A 17,932-nucleotide genomic window follows, 5' to 3' on the forward strand; every position below is an offset into this window, starting at 1 on the left:
CATTTAAGAACTAGAAAATGAAAGTGCATAGTTGTGTAGTTTAGCATATTATGAAGGTGAGAAGTGCATTATGTAATTCATTTTTTTTCAGTGAATGGTAGTGTATTCTGGCATGGACAGCTAATCTAGCCCAAGAATATAAAGAGACTCACCTGCATTTTGTAATCTGTTTTAGAATAAAAGTTGTAAGTGCTGACAAGGATCACTTACTAGATAGACTTAGAGAATTTGTTTAATAATAGTAATATAAATCATTGACAATATATTGAGCCAGAATCCAAAAAATAATGTATCTGTAAGAAAGTAAATTACAATGTGCTGATTTACAGTGAATTAGGCTGTAAGCCAGTCTGGATATTATCTTCATAACAATTTGAAATAAGAGAGTTGAGCAAATATGCCCTAAACATTTTACAATTATTTGTTTTGTGGCTTTGTTGTTGTTTGTTTTTTTTCAAGAAAGCTTATATTTATAGCTGATGTAGATGTGTTGCTTTTGTATTTTCTTTTCATGGACACCCTAGCTAATTAGTTTTTGTTAAATAAATGTCAATGTATACAATTAATTTAAGGCAATTTTGAGTTTTTAAGTGAGAGTCCAACAACACTTGTTTTTGAGAGATGTGTGGTGTAGCTGTTGAGCAAGAACAATGTAGAGGAACGTACATACAATTTGAAAGCAAAAGAAAAGAAAAAAAGAAAAAGGAAAGAAATATCATAAAACTTAGAGTTCAAAAACCCAGCCATGAAACAGCTTGCTTACAAACAGATGGATTTGGTTTGGGGACTTCAGAAAAGTGAGTAAATACAACACAGAGTTTTTATGACAGATTACTGAGGAACAAGGAAAAAGTCAATTCCCAGCACATTTTATACTTTTCCTATCTGATTGTCAAGCTGCACCTACTATTAAAAATATATGTTCTCATATAATAATAAAACTGCATCTGAATTTTACTGCTCGTTTAAGATTGAGCAGTAAGACACTGATATTTCTAGCTCCAGTGTCACATTTCAGTTTTGCTTAGGAAAATTTGGTAGTGAAAATTTCACCAAATGACAAGGTAAAGGATCTTTAAAGATAAGCAAGGATGTGCACAAGTTTATGACAGCCATTAAGATACACTTTCTTTCATCATTAGATTGTTGTTGATTACAATTAGAAAACTTATAGCTTTGAAATTATCTTTTTTATGACCTTGTGGTAGTTTAAAAGCAATACCTCATTGGTTAAATAGGTTTTAGTTCATGCTTCCTTTTAGTTAATGATCTGAAAACATATTATCCTGATTTACACATAAAATCATGCTGAAAAGCATGTGGCATTCACTAGGATATGTGTGTTTAAGTAGAATTAAATTAGCAGTGAGAGTTATTAAAGAAATCTTCCATACCATTGTCCAGTGGACTGTGATCTGTAGAGAAATGACTAATAAATGAAGCAGTGCATATGAGAGAAGTGCTCTCTCACAGGCTGTGTTTTCTCTATTTGTATACACATGTACAGACACACACGTGTGTGTGTAGGACAATAGAGGTTTGCTTTACCAGGATGTTTATTATAAGAGCCTTTGAGGGTTATACAATTCCATTGCACGCTAAATTATGAGTATAATGGTAATTTTACACTGGGCAGTATTCAGTGCCTTCACACTTTCTAAATCATTAAATGAAATCTAGATGCTACTTAAATAAGGAAGAATTTTATTTTTTTACTTTAGTGGCCAAGATTTCACTTAGATGGAAGTTTTGTTTGCTCAAAAAGTAAAGAAGGTCTCATTATGTACAAAAGCACAGCCTTTTAATAAGTGTTAAGATGTACCATTCTCTTTTCAACGATATCAAAAAAGTATTTAAATATTTCTTAAAACTATTTAAGAAATCTGCAATGGGGAGACTAGTTCATGGAGCTTGATGGAAGATTGTCGGAGAGGGAGAGTGATTGAGGACAAAGTGATACTCCATTTTGATGTTATTGCTGATCACTGTTTTACAATTATGATACAATTTTTTTCCAATATGCATTTCTTTTGTTCCTTTATTTTTTTAGCTTTAAAACACATTGCACACAATATAAAGCACTCCAAATCTTTAGTGTTACCTGACTGAATATATCTTAATTTCTTATCAAGCTGATTTGCCATGCTTGAAGTCAACACTCAAAAAAAAACTATCTTAGAAATAAGGAATTTATTTTATCTACACTCTCGACTAAAATTGCAGTGCAGGTTCAAGAGTTCTTGGAAAGACTAGAAAAAATAAAAACTGAATCCAAATGGTAATCCATAAATATGAAACTTCCTTTTGACCCTTACCCTGTAGTGGTCTGGAGTTACTAATGGGGTTAGGATTTCAACTCTTAATGGGGCTCCGTGCATTAGTGTTTGGTATGCATGGAATTCAGCATTCAGTTTAATAAGTGGTTGACATTGGTGATGTCCCTTAATTTGCTTAAATCTAATTGGCTCTTTTATCAGTCAAACCTGTATGGATTGGCAATTGATCAGAAAGGGTCAGCCATGACTGTGCATGTACTTAAATGCTGGAACCACCAGTTAAAGTCACTGTTGCATAATAAGAAGCTGAAACCATGAGAACAAATGATCTTCAGAGTCAGAAAGCAAAAGAAAGAGGAGAAGTTTTTCAGGATGTTCAAGTTCAGAACAAAGGCATTATGGAGTATATAAATTTTAAATACACTGCTTTTTGCCTCAAGACTTAAAGCTTTTTTTTTTCCAGAAGAACTGAAATCTTGTCTGAAACTGTCTTTGTTACATCAAAGAACTGCATAGAAAGCTAAAAGAGATGGAAGAAGCATAAAAGGGCATAGTTTAAAATGATTAGTGACAAATTTCATACTGCAGAGGTAGAAGTAAATTTTTTTGAGTTTTATATTTTTTCCAGAAGGAATAAATTTGTTCTATTTATCTTCTCCTAAACTGCTTTGGTAGAAGCTGTAAAAAATAATATTCTAGCCAGTACTTCACATTAATTTGAGGATGCCAGCCATTAAAACATCTGGAAAACAAATTGTTTTAGAATTATTTTAATTAGATAAATGAATTGAAGGATAGAGCAGATATAAAACTGCAAAATTCTGGGAGAAACCCTTTTGCAGAGAGCTCTTGGTTATACATTTTTGTCCTCAATGAGTGCTACTTCTGATGTAGTGGCACATAGAAGACGCCATCATTTTAGAATTGCTTTGTAATAAGGGCTGGTGAGCTGGCAGAAAGGAAATTTGCAGTCACTGCTTATAATAGCTTATACTCAAGTTAAATCCTTTTATTCCCTTCCTTTGGCCACTAAAGTCTGAGTATGGAAGGGAATGGGAAGAAGATGGATTATGTTGAATAAATAGATGCAAAAAGAAGGATGGGCTGCTGCTCTGATGGGAAGCAGGAGGGTGGAGTCTCAATCATCCCCTACAAAGCAGGAAAAAGGAACGGATTTCCATCCAAGTCATGACAAGAGGTCTGAAGACTGTTTTGGATGGTAATTCTGTATCACATTGCAGAGTTGACTCCCTGTGGATTCTTATACTGGGGATTACAAACCATTAACTTGGTGCTGATTTATCTGCAGAAAAGAGCCTCAAAGAATTGATACATCCTGTGTGAAACATATAAGGAAAGATATTCTGAAAAAAAATCTGCCTAAGTAGTGAAGTGCCTCTCTAAACTCTGCCATGATTTATTAAGTATGTTGTTCAATTATGTGCTCTGTCTGTGATTTGCACAACATAGGAATGTCTAGCAGGAAAAGATGTAAGATTTTCCCTTAGACCCTTAAGTCCCCGCCCCTTGCAGGTCCCTTCTTTCTGAGTGGAATGCTGCATGCCACTGCCTGGGCTTGTTCTCAGCAACAAAACTTGAGCCTACGTACCTGTAGCTGATGTTTGTTCAATATCTGCAGGAGATGGTGTCCTGCAACCAGAGGGTGTCAGCCACTGTTAGTTTAAGTCACAACACCTCAGAGATTGGATACTGAACCTCATCACAGGACCACTGATCTAATTATGCAAACAAGTGGGAACCACATCATACAACTTGTATTCACATCTGAAAGCATTTGCTCGTGGAGGTTGATCACTGAAGCCAGCAGGCCTCCTTAGAGAAATGAATATTCAATAAACAAAGAAAACTGATGCTAAGTCAGAATTATGTTGGAAGAAAAATCAAACTTGAATATGCTAGAATTTTCCCTGTGAGACAGATTTGTTTTCCTATGTTTCCTAGTATCACATTATGTGACACCATAAAATTTGTTTTGAAAGAATGTCCTTTGCTTCAAATTTCAAGTGTTTGAGGCATCACCTTTTTTTCTCTCCTTTCCTTCTCCTCCTTCTCATTTTCCTCCCTCACCCTTCTCTTTTTAGAGATAAATGCAAGAGAAAGAATCCAAGGGGATTCTTTTGTTCTTTATCTTCTATGTTAACAGAAAGTTCTTAGTGAAAAATTGTGACCATATCCTTTCTACAGGAACTTCGAGGAGAGACCAGGATAGAGCAGGGAGTGGGGAAGAGCTCTCCTGCATCTCTCATCAATGAGCTAGCTAATTACAAAGGGTCAGTAGCAAGCCGTGTAAATTGGCCATTCCATTTCCTTTTTTCCAGAAAGGTGATTTCATGGGGATATAAGGGTAGGATTCCAAAAGTGCTTGTGTGGGAAACTGGAAGTTTCTGTTCTACTGAAACAGTAATTCTTCTCTAATCTCTGCAGTATTGAACTGATTGTCATTTTCATTAGTGCTACTTACTTCTTTTATTCTCTTCTCCCAGGCTGTTCAGCACACCTTTCAGTGAACTCATACTGTGTCCATTCTTGATTTTGGATGGGTGTTTTGCATGGCAAGAGACAAGAGAAGTCTCATTCCTGAACAGTTGTGTCTTCAAACTCTGGCAGTGGGAGGCACAGAGATGCCCTCTTTGCTGCTCACTTTGCTAAATTGCAGCCAGTTAGGGCTCAGCCTGACTCCACGCATTGTAAAGGTTGCTTTGAATTGAAGCTTAGTGTAAGTCCCAAAACTCATAAACCTGAGTTTTGCCAGCAGGCAGTGACACTCCAACTATGTCTTTTTCTTCTGATTGCCTCTTTCTCTTTGCCTTTGCACCCTGTGCTTTTGGGGCTGGGCAGATCTCCCATAGTTCCAGCTGTGTTCTTTCCATGCTGCAGACACAAAGCACATGCATTTAGCATCTCCTCAATTCCTTTGTCACTTCTAGAGCAGCAGGAAACACCTGGGACAAGAAGATTCAAACCAGCAATTTTAGTTGCCTGGAAGAACATGGATGTGTTTTGCTTGCTTAGGGAGAGCCAGATGAGGCAGGGAGAACTGTGCAGCAGCTAATTGATCATCTATAAGCAGGCAATTAACCTCACTGAAGAGGTCTCACTCAGGTCTTTCCAAAACCTTGGCCCTAGAGTGAGATCCAGACTGTACTTAAAAGCTCTTAGAAGAAATCTGTACTAGGGAAGATGCCATGCTGAAAAACTACAGCTTGATTTACTAAAGAAATACAAGGAGAATATCTAGAAATGGGGCAAATGGGCTGTTGTGAAATTTAGAAGTAGATCATTATTTAAAACTATTACCTACTATCACATTAACCTATTTCAGACCAATTTCAATTGTACATGAAAAAGGACATGATTTAGAAGAAGTGTGCCAATTTTATATAATCTCAAGCTTATTCATTCTGGAGCTTTTTTTACTTTTGATTTTTCTTTTCATTCTCAGCAAATCTGAAGTAAATTTTTCAGTATTGTAACTGAAGTCAGCAATGCTTATGTGATAAGTTAGGCTCTGCTGAAGGAATTCTACAATAAAATGCTGTTGAAATTCCTGGTGAAAACATAAAGAAGACATTTGAAAAATCACACCATGAATTTTGTCTTTAGAACCATTTCCCAGATATATGTAAGTACTCGGAAACAGATAAATTTTTGTGTTACTTTGCTGCAATGATTTGTGCTGCTTTTCTAAAAAGCCCATGTTTTTATACTTTCTTTTTTTGACAAATCCTGCCCCTATAGGTTTTGGAATAAAATTTCATTTTCATTAACTGTCAGCAGAGGCAAATATCTGTAAGTTTTTTATTTGTTCATAGGTTTGCTGAGTTTTTTTTGGTCATGTCAATCTGTATTTTCTGCACATGAAGATTCTGCACATGTAGATTATGGGAGTTAGCTGGTGATCCTAAACCTTTTGGGTGAATTGGCAAGGTTTGAAGGCTTGAACCACTTTGCACAGTTCGGGAAGTTTTGAAGTTCCTCTGCCTGCAATGACCTCTACACCTCCAGCAGAGTTCTGTTACCCTGTTGCATATTTGTCATATTTCCATCTTAGGGAAAAAATCCTAATGGGGGAAAAATTAAGGGTCTTTTAAGACCTTCCTGAGGTTTAAATGTAGAGGAAATCAAATCACTGTTCTTTTCCTTTCTTTAGCTAGGGAAAAAATTAGAGATAATCTTTTTAAACATCATGGCCATGAAAATCCTTTTGCATTTTTTTGCTGGTTCTATATACAGTTAAAAATTACTCTTAGTAACTACATTTTGAGAGTTTTCTCTGTAGTTTGGAAAATTGAATTAAAAATATCTGAAATTTTATATCTGAATTCTTAAAACACTTTGCAGAAGAGAAGTATTTTTCCTTCCTGTAGTTAATGATTTGTTCTAGTAGTATTTCAAGCTTGACTTTTCCCTACTTTTCTTAGTGTTCTTTTCCTGTTACACCTATGTTGTTAACTTTAACTCAGTTGGCTGAGTACCTGAGGAGAAATAAGCTTCTCTATAAAGGCAGAAAAAGGGAGAGAAAATGGAAATTGAATGAGAATTAGTGATTAGAGTCACCACTTCTCCTCTGGTGTTCCTATAATGCAGTGTTGGTGTGTGCTATCCTCTTTCTTTCAACAAAGGCAACTATAAGAGTCTACCGCCCTTAAAGGTTGATTCCTGACATTTGACAGCTTTTTCCTCACTGTTCTTTTCTTTCTGAATGTTGTTTTTGTGTCTGCATGAATGTGCAGGTGCACACACATAAAAATGTATATGATATATCAGTATATGCATGTTCATGTATAATGATTGCTTTCTGTCTTTTTTTTATCTTTGGATCTCTATGCAGATCATGCTTATTCCTCTGACAAAGAAATGCTGTGCTCTTAGATTAATTCCAGCTGAGTAAAATGAGAAGGTGAATTAATGTATTTCATGTTGCTGGAGGATATGTCCACTATTGAATTATATTAATCCTTACTGTTTGTATACTGACCTGTTTACTTCGATGATTTTTACAAATATATCTGCCAATTCAGATTTCCAGTAGGTGACTGAGGATTGCTATTCCCATTTTACAGAGAGAGAGAGAGAGAGAGAGGCATGTGTTAGCAGCAGAAGGTAAAAGAAAATTTTATACTCCTCATGCTGGAAAGTATAATATACATGTCACAAAGTTTGTCAGCCTTTTTTCTTAGACTGACTTAGCTTTTTTCTTAGCTTAGACTGGGGGATTGCGTCTCTATGAAAGATGTCACCATAGTTTAATGCAGCCAGTATGTACAGAGAAAATGCATGCATTCAGGTTGACTGAGTTCAGATTATCTAAAAACTTCTAATAATATATATATAAAGAAAAGAAGTTGAATAACTGAAGAGATGGCATTATATAAAGAAAAAACACTTCTCTTTTCTCTATTTTTCTTTAAGTTGAAGTTATGAGTACTCTTACATACTAAGTAGCCTATTTGAGAGGGTTATTCATAAGAAATTGATACTGCTGTCCAAAATACTCAACTGATGGCTGTAATCTGAATTAATCAGCTGTAAATTTTCTGTGTGAAGGATTTAGCCCTTTGTTTGAAAAATGAACAAAGGAGAAGTTTCCTGCGGCTCTTTACTTTTTGTCAAAAGATTGAAGAAAATCTGTATTTTAGAGAGTAAGTATTGCCAAGATACTTAGTTTACTTCAACTTCTGATTAATAGTGCATGTATTTTGGGGTAGATACTCTAAAATGTCCTGTGGCACAGAAGGCAGAACACATTTAGCCTCATTTAGGTTTGAGTAAAGCACGATGGTGTTAAAATTACTTTAATCAATTAGGCTACCTGATTTTGAACAAGATGACAGTAGTCAAGGTCTTTTCAGTAAAAATACTTGTGAGCAGATCATTTATTGTTGTATATTGACACGCTACCACCAATTCCAGTGAATTTATGTGTTCTTCAGTATTTTCTAAGGAAATGAAACCCAGAGATAATTCATAGAAATGGTTTATTTGTTACAAGTGTCTAGAACAGGGCATTAACTGATGGGTAGCTACTTAATAATGCTGTATGAACATTCCTATGTGGATAGCTTGGCTATAAAAGGTTGTAATCCTTTTACCCTATTCATCAGAGAAGTCAGCTGTATATTTTGAACAGATTATTTCTGTGTGGGAGTAGTCTTGCCCAAATTGATTTTTATTCACCCTAAATATTAAATATTTACCTTCAGAATATAACACCTATATCATATTTCTGTCAATTGAAATGCTGTATTTAGTGGGGAACTGTGGTGGGTTAAAAACAGTCAGGGATTTTTGTCACAGTTAGGTGCAATGGAGGTGTTACCTTTGATAGTCTTTCATAGCTTTTCTTTGTTAGAACACTAGCTGAAAAAAAGGAGATCTGGATCATTCATCTTGTCTCCCAGTTGCTGGACAGTGTATTAATTTCTGGGTTCTTAAGCAGACAATGCAGAATAACGTCCACCTATGCTGTTGAAACTCTGCTGTTGGGTGTAGGGGGAAGTCATTTATTGGGGGAAAAGAGAGCAGATGCTGTTGTAACGTGGGGCTGATGACACTTCCCAGGCCAGGGTGGGGCAATGTGCACAGCAGCAGCACAGGGCAGGAGGAGAAGGTGCTGAGTTCTGCGGTTCATGGCTCTGGATGGGTGCTCTTTGTCAGTGCTGGTGCTCAGCATAAGCATCAGGATGTGATCCTATTGCTATTTTCTAATACAGCTTAATTTATTGATACCACAGCTGTTGGACTGGACCCTAACGTGAAGTGACAGCCATAGCGTTGCAGTTGGCATTTCGAGGAGTGATAAGAATTCTTGTTTACTCTGTAAATGTGGTGGCTCAGATTTGTCAGCCTTGGCCTCGTGTATTACATAAGAGAATAATACACAGTGTTTTGTTGTTATTTTTCCTAATTATATCAGTTTTATTTCCAGAACTAAAATTTTGATTCTTCTCTATTCCATTGTGCAGATTACACCCCCGAGAGTTTTGCATGTTGATCAATGGCAGGGTTTGGTTATATAGGAAAAAACCACTCCATACTAGCAATGATGACAGATACAATTAAATTAATTCTTTGCTGTCTTCTTTGATGTACACAGATTTTCCTCATTAATATTGATGGACTTCAGAGTCACAAGCACATGTTGGGGGTAGGGGGAAGAAAGCCCCTGAATGTTGTATTTTGCTTTTTGTGGAGCTGACTATATCGCTTTATGTTTAAATGTAAGGAAAGCTGCTGACAGTTTTGATATATTAAATTATAACTGAGAACTAATTCAAGGATCAAAGATACTCTTTGGGGGACATCACTTTACTGGTAGGAAAAATCATTACCTTTTTTCCCAGTCTCATGTATTTGTACTGTATGTCTTGGAAATATCATTCCCTACAGTTTCTGAATCTTGATGTTTAATTTAACGCAAAGGTCTTTGAGCAGCACAATGGGAGGGGGGCTTCTGTTAGTGAAACCTCGTAGAAGGAAATTGAAATGTACATGTTTTTTCTCATTTATCAAAGAAGTGCAAAAATCTAAACTGACATTTTATATCAAATGAATTATGAACTGTGTACCTCATACCTAAGGGAACAACAGCTAAATTAGACTTTTGTTAAAAAGAGACAGAGAGAATAAAAATAGGCTTTTAATAAAATATACACTCATTTTTGGTATTTTTTTCTGAATCTGACATATACTATACTTTGCAGAAGAAAACTAGAGAATATAGGCCACTTCAAAGTCTATATGCTTTGAATGCCATAGAGTAAATTGAGAAGCAGGTTAAGATGACACACAAACCAGAGTTTGTACTTAATAGATATTGTGGCTTTGATATTTTTGTTTTCAGCCTTGTCCAACTCAGGTGAACAGGAAAAGTTAATATGCTTTTTAATAGCATGAAGATTGGAGCAAAGTAAGTAGTATATACTTCAGGGGGGTTTGCTAGGGGATTTTTGGTTAGTTGGGTTTTTTTAGTCTTCCATTTGTCAGAATGTGGTTGCTACTGAAACAGACTTCCAGGGAGCAAAATTTTACAAGACACCTGATGGAACCTTAAGAAGTCAATTTTCAAAGAATTATGCAATCGGTATTCTACTGGCATGGCTTCTACTGTCTTGAGGTGAACAACGTTTCTTGCAAGCAAAGACAAGACTCCCAGTCTGTAAAGTTAGAGTTTTTGACTCATTTTGACACTGAGTCAAAGCATTTTTGTGATTACCATATATATCATAAGGAATTAAGTAGGAGCTGTGAACAAAAGCCAGCTTTGTGTTGCCTTGATTACTAGGAGCAGAAACTTTAGGGAACCTCTTTTCCTCATCTTTCTGCAAGTAAGGGAAGAATTTGTGAGATGGAAGTCTGTTCTGGCTGCAGTTGTTTTGTGGCCAAAAGGTAGTCCAGTGACCTGGATCTCACAGATACCTGTAGGATATTCAAGATATAATAAGACTGCACCACCCACTGTGTGTAGTGGCTCCCTAACACCAGCTAATCTGTCATCTTGTCAGATCCATTTCCTATTTATGGGCACTCTCAAGCTTGGTTTCCATCAGAAATGGTAGTATTTCATACTATCCATTATGTACCACAGAGAAATTTATGGATTAAAAATAACTACAGGTAATCTTATTGCAGAGCTAATTTATTTGAACCCCTGCATTGTTCTCCAGTCTGTACTTACAGTAATATATAAACTAAGGCTTCTGTCAAAATGCACATCAACTGGTAGCACTGCGGGTGGTCTGTTCTTTAACAGGGTGGTCTGCTCTTTAGCAGTCCACCAGCACATCCATATTGCAGGAGAGCAGTATGAAGAGACTTCTTATTTAATGAGACTTCTTATTTAGTAAGAGCATTCACATGTTTTCCAGTATCCCATTTTCTTTACATTCAGCTGAGAGGGCTGTATTTTCTTAGTTTCTTTTGCCACGTTGGATGGAGATAGAATCATAGAATCATTTAGGTTGAAAAAGATCTTTAAGGTCATCAACCAACCATTAACCTAACATGACCACCACTAATCCGTGTCCCTAAGCACCACATCTGCACACCTTTTAAATACCTCCAGGGATGGTGACTCTACCTCTTCCCTGGGCAGTCTGTTTCAATGCTTGACAACCCTGTCTAGCTAATAATCATTTGCAGAAGCCATGTCCACTTGTTCAAGTAGAATAGTGCTTTCTGGTTTTGAATATCTGATGTTATCCTTTTTCCTTCAGCCATAGAATAAATCAATATTAAAACTTAATTTTTAAGGGATTATGCTTCAGAACAATGCATATGCTTCTTGTAACATCACCACCTCTGTGCCTTTTCCTTTTTCTTTTATCTTTCTTTTCTTCTATGGAATTAGAATCCCCTTCAAAGAATTATTAGGCTGAAAAAGAGTTAATTGGGAAATCAGCTCATGCCATCTTCTTTCCTTAAAATTGTAAATTATTTTATTTAAGTATTAATTTAGTCTGATGGAGATTTAAAAACTTTTTTGCAGAAGTTTAATCCCATTGCCGTGTGTCCTGTTTCCCAGGACACACATTTCTGAGTATCCTGGGAAACATTCTCTATCTTTGCAAAACTTCTGCAAAGTTGAAGATTCTAGTATGTCTATCCTTACTGTTCTTTTAACTACATAGGTTTAAACTTTCTTCCCTTGGCTTTTCCCAACCACGAGTGATAAAATTTGGGGTTTTTTTTGTTGTTTTTGGGGAGTCTCTGGATTTCCAGAACTAGAAACTGTTTACTTTCAAACAAGAAGCTGCAAGATTAAAAGCCACCCTCCAATACTCTGAAATTCTGGCATCAACATTAAGAAAAAGTTTTTAATTTAGCCAACAGTCTGCTCACCAGCAATCACCAGAGGTGTTTCTATCAGTGTGGAAGGTACCATGCCTGCCTCTGGTTATATCTCTCTGATTCCAGACACTAATTACAAAGAAAGCTGTAAGATTTTGAAGATGATGTCAAATTCTTTCATCTTTTTCCTTTGAAAAAACGAACCTAAACCCAAAATTGCTAAACAACCAACTACAAAAAAGTCCAATAATAATAATTATTGCAATTCAAAAAAAACCTTCTGAACTTAATTTCTAAAGCTACTTCATGCAGGAAGCTGAAGTTGTTGCATGATGATAGACAGGATCTTATTCCCACTGCACTTGCCACATCTGTCCCCCTAACTTAAAACAGGCAGATCTGATGGTTTCTTAAAGCTATTTTAACGAGATATTTCATTTTCCAGTAGTCAGTGTCACAGTTAACCAGCAAGAGCTGTTTCTTCAATTGCAGCTTCTGCCTGATTCTGTAATACCTTTCCTTATGGTTTTTCTTCATAGTATTAAAAAAAAAATTAATTTTGTTATATGGCAGTTGTTGGCTTGCCATCCTTTTGAATAGTCCTTTTGAATAATTGGTTTTTCTGGGCAGTTATAAATTCTAGCCAATGTCCTCACTACAGGTATTAAAATCATTAATCATTCAGCTAATTGCTTATTGGCATTCTTTTGTAGCTTTTAGAGTTTAGTAAAGTTCTTGCTGAGTAAGATGGACAAACTTCCACCTAACATGAGGAAGGAAGGCAGGTTGCTTCTTATGGAAAGGTGAGGTGACAAATCTGTAAGACATTTTTATAGTGTTGACCTCAGTGAAATGTAACATTTAGGAAAGGATCATCTCTTACACGGATTTCCACTTGAGACCCATGACCAGGTTGCAGGTGTTGAGGTTGTACATGAAGAAAAGTTCATTAAAAGGAGGGGATGGTCTGATTGGTTTGGGTTTTGGTTTTGGAGGTGGAGGGGTTTTTTTGGTTGGTTTTTGTTTGTTTGTTTGTTTGTTTGTTTGTGGAACAATATTAATGAGGAATAAGTAAGCCTGCTTTGGGATTTCAAAAGACAATTGTCTTAAACCTTGGGTCTGCAGGTCATGGAGTAAGTTGATTTTTAGAGCCCTACTAAAATTATGCTTTGCTGGCAGGAATACTAAACAGTGAAAGTGCAGAAAAATCCACAGTTAGAACTTACATACTCAATCCAGATAAAGATAAATTTTAGATTTTTTTCAAACATCTTATTTTATTTCTCTGTTATTGTATCATACAGGTAACGTTAAGGATTAATGCTAAAATGCTCTTCTGAATAGATTTATAAAACCATTTCTTTTCAAATGAAATTACTATTACAGTAGAAAGCAGAGGTGTAAAACAGGATAGATCATGAAGAGAGAACAAGGTATTTCTGTACCCGGTTGATATTATACTTCCGAAAAAAACATTTCACTAACATGAGGTGTGAACAAGTTTGGACTTACTCTAAGTTTACAAAGGCTTTAAGCTACTTCTTTATATCTCTCAATTTGCTTTTGGCCAAAACACAGCATCCTTTCTTCCCAAGATAAATGTGCCAGAGAGGGGATAGCAAGAGGGCCACCATGAACCTTTCACATTTTGTGTTCCAAAATGTGAGGATGTCCATTGAATAAGGGTGCCTTGTTCTTGGTATGTGTATTGTTAGGTGGAGCTATATCTGTAACTGAAAATATCCAGCAGTGAAATTATAATATTAGAAAGAAAATCCAAAAATGTTCTGTGCATTCTCTTGTGATTGAGAGTGGGAGAAATATCATGGTTGCAAATATTTATTAAATGAAAAAATCAAGACCAACTCTTATATTCAGTATATGCTGAGAAGGAAAAATAATGGGAAAGAGTTAAAAACCAAACCAGAGTAAACTTTGGTGAACCTGTGAAGATAAGAAACAGAAAAAGCAATCTTGTGGTTTGCCAAGAGATAAAGGTTTATAACTAGCATGCTCTTCTAATGATGACATATGGCCCAGCATCATGGCCTTTCTTTCTCTGAAATGAAACTAAAACACATGCTGAAGTTGAGAATTATGGGGAGTGCAATGACTGGAATTATTTGGACTGAGCAAACCACTAGATAAAAGCCATACCTGAGAAAATCAGAAGAAACAAATGTCAAAGTGCAGAACATACTGGCATTAAAAGTGCCATAATAAGATGATCTCAATATGGGCACCTAAAATAGGAAATGAATCAGGAGGACCTAAACAAGCACTACAATGAGATAAAGAAATGGGTTTTGTGAATTGAACCTGGAAAAGAGGAAGATTAGTCATGACAGAGCAAGACACTCATCTAAAGGCAGTCGGAGTGGAACTTTTCCTTGCTGTTTTGGTGCAAATGCTGGAGAGCCTATTTTCCTTCTCCCCTGTAATAAATCCCTGCAGTTATCATTTGCATCCATGTGTATGAAATGTATTTTGATAAGATAGAAATGCTAAATATTTTATATATGCAGATGTGACAACTTATAGAGTTACATATTCATAGCTCCAAAATCTTCAAGATGCCTATCTGGAGATATTATGGATACATTTGGGTCAGTATATCTGATCACTGTTAAAAAGAGTGACACTTCAAAGTTGGTATGAGTTTGTACCAATTTTATAGATATGTAATCAAGCTCTGCTTTTCTTCTGGCTTTTCTTCTTCTTATGAAAGGAAACATTTTTATAAGTAAATAATAATTTATTTTCCTAATAGTTCACCTTTTAATAGTCCTGCTCAAAGTCATCTACTTTCAGAAAATTTACATTTCAGATAAATCCTTATCATAAATATAATGAATACCTCTCAGAAAAAAAAAAATAAGCTTTCAATGTGGAATAAACATTTCAGCACAATCATTTCACACAATGATTGCTGTCCTAAAATAAACAAATACTTACAAAGCTGACTATTTTTGCACATGTTATTTAAGATAAAGAAATTGTGGCAAAAAGTTGAAGCCCTTTTCAAAGGCTGCTTAGCACTTTACTGGCTGAAGAGGGAACAGATCTTTCTCAATCCATCTGCATGTACCTGAGTATTTGGAATACAATATATCATTGTCATCTTGAAACAGTCTTCAGTTTTTATTGTTTTCTGGAACTGTTTATTAATTATTTGATTATAATTGACATCTGATTAAATATTTTATTCTGCCTTTGTAGTCTCTTGATATACAAAGCATGACTTTCTGCCCTCCTAAGTGAGGATTTACTGGGCTAGATGTTGATTCAGTAGGTTGCAAGTGGAGTGCTTGCCCCCTGAGGGTCATATTAAAGCTCGAGGGGAGATTTTTGAGCAACACTGCATCCTAAAGACAATATATCAAGCTGATAGATACGTGGCTCTTCTGTTGAGAAATTCACAGTAGAATTATTGCTTGTTGCCAGTTATTACTTGAGTAGTGAGGAGTCTCTTGGGGATATGGATTGGATAAAAAGGGTTAAGCTGGGGGAAATGTTACACTCAAGACCTTGATGATGAGGAATGCTTGAAATAGTCAGAGGATGTTTTGTGTGCAAATTAGAATTACCATTTTGGGGGGTAAGTGCTCTGCCGTTTTAATGAGCTAATCGTGATTAGTTTAATAGAGCACCTTTCTCATTATGACTCAGCAGAGACTTGACAATTTATTTGCTGTACCTTCCTGCCCCCCTGCCCCATTCCTTTGGAGAACACTCACTAGTACATCACTGAGGAAATTCTCTGTGGGCTACAGGAAGCCATTCAGATAAATACAGCTGCTGTATATTGAAACATGTTGGTTTGAAAGTAGTGGGCTTGGCTTGTTCTACCAACAAGACTCAGGGTCAGGCGACTTTCACAGTAGAGATTTGTCCAAATTTTCTGCTCTTCCCTATGCTGTGCTTTTGTTGGTAAAAGAGATTTGAACATTTAGCTGAGATTACCTACGCCATTAAAATAACATCCAGACTGTGGAATTGTTATTGACATTTAGACAGCTACATCTTTGTTTTTTGATGAACATTCCTGTATCGCTATAATAACCACCTCTATACATACATAAAGCTTAATCTGAGCTTTTACTTTGTAGATCTCAGAGAGCTTTACAAAGAAGGATCAGTATTATTATCTCCATTTAACAGACTGGTAAATGAAAGACAAAGGTGAAGTCATGTGTCCTGACAGAGCTGCAAATAAATTTAATGCTTTTGCTTCCTCAGTGAGTTACCTCACACTGTCCCCTCAATAACGTGAACTTTGACTTCCTGGCCAAATTACTAGGTCGGTTAATTAGATTCATTTTTAGATGTAGCTTTTTTTGCTGTGTCGAATTTCTGTGTGAACTTTAAAAACTGGTGTATTTTAATCTGCAGACAGTTTCGTTTCAAATGAGGTAGTACCCAGCTTTGAACGAATATTGACTCTTTCTGTTGATGTCAGCTTAGAAAAACACTTAAAAACCCTGAAGTAAAAATTTTTACTTTCATTGCATCATCTTTCTTGTGCTATCTCAGTTTGACTTCAAGAATCACCTTATAAAGGATGCCAAAATAATGCATGATTATCTGGGAGTACTGTACTTTACATCCATAAGTTTTAAAACCTTTTATTGCTCAACTTAAACCCAACTCTACTTATGTTGGTGCTAAACAGAACAATGTTATGTAAGGTAAATAAATGAGTTTTCCATTTTACTGTGAGAGTGAATGTCATGTGCAGAGACATTTGGTGTGCAAATGTTTGTTTTTGATGGCTCAGCTGGAGGGATATTGGAGCTATTTAAGTTAAGCCAGCCACCTTTTTCTCTCTGAGGTGAAGTGCTCACAAGCTCATTATTGGCCTTGAAGGTGTTGGCATGGGATTTGCAGACCATGAATTACATAAATCTCAGAGATTTTCTGGATTTGGAAACGGGAAGATTTTCTAGTTTACTTGGGCTTTACCAGAGCCTTTTCCCCTAGATGTAGATAACAGCAGCAGAAAAAAGCATCCAAACACAGGCTGGATCATGCCCCCATATTATATGTTTTCTTTTTCACAGTGACAGAGAGGAGCAGAAGGAAATGAGGGAAGCTGGAGGTTCTGTTGTACTTCATCTTGTTCTGAAAAAAACCAGGAGGGCTGTAGGGCTAGGGGTCAATATCAGAAGTACCTGATAACTCCAGCACCCCAGAAGCCAGCTTTTAGTAAAAATTTTGTATGAGAACTGACAGATCTTGAAATTAATGTAAAGGGAATAAGTTTCTTAGGTTGAAGCAGGACATGTTTTGTGCCTTTCCCTGTAATACAATTTGGATCTGGAGATGAAAAATGTGGAAGTGCCCCAGATGTAAGTATAATCAGAGTAAAAATATCAGATGCTAGTTCACATATCTGTTAATGTATATATCAGTATAAATAAAAACTATTAGATGTGATTGATGTCTTTCTTTTTGGAGTTGATGCATTCTTTCACCTGTCTCAGGGAGAGAATGACTCACACAGTGTATCACAAAGTCTGTTTCTTCCCTCTTAGTAACCACCTCATACACAGGTGGTAAATGAAAATAATAAAGCTTACTGTAAAGTACTGTTTGCTCATCTTAAAACTTACAACTTAGGGCCTGAGGCTTACAACTGCACTTCAAGTTAGATACCTGTGAGACTGGTTTTTCTTCAATAGAGACAAGAAGAAAATAACAGCAATGAAAAAGAATTCATGTTAGAAAGACCAAAGGAAAAAAGGCAAATGGTAACTACTAGACCATGAAAAGCAAAACTATTATACAAGAGTTTGAATTACAAAGGCAGTAACTTTCCAGTGCTTTAACTCTAGAAAAGAGCTACA

At 36.0% G+C, this 17,932-nt stretch overlaps 1 protein-coding gene across 1 annotated transcript in view; it reads left to right on the plus strand.

The window, feature by feature from the left end:
* Positions 1-17,932, plus strand: part of USH2A (usherin) — a 375,341-nt gene that overhangs the window by 216,167 nt on the left and 141,242 nt on the right. The window lies entirely within an intron of this gene.

This window comes from Molothrus aeneus, chromosome 3, assembly GCF_037042795.1.
Source record: "Molothrus aeneus isolate 106 chromosome 3, BPBGC_Maene_1.0, whole genome shotgun sequence".
Classification (NCBI taxonomy): domain Eukaryota; kingdom Metazoa; phylum Chordata; class Aves; order Passeriformes; family Icteridae; genus Molothrus; species Molothrus aeneus.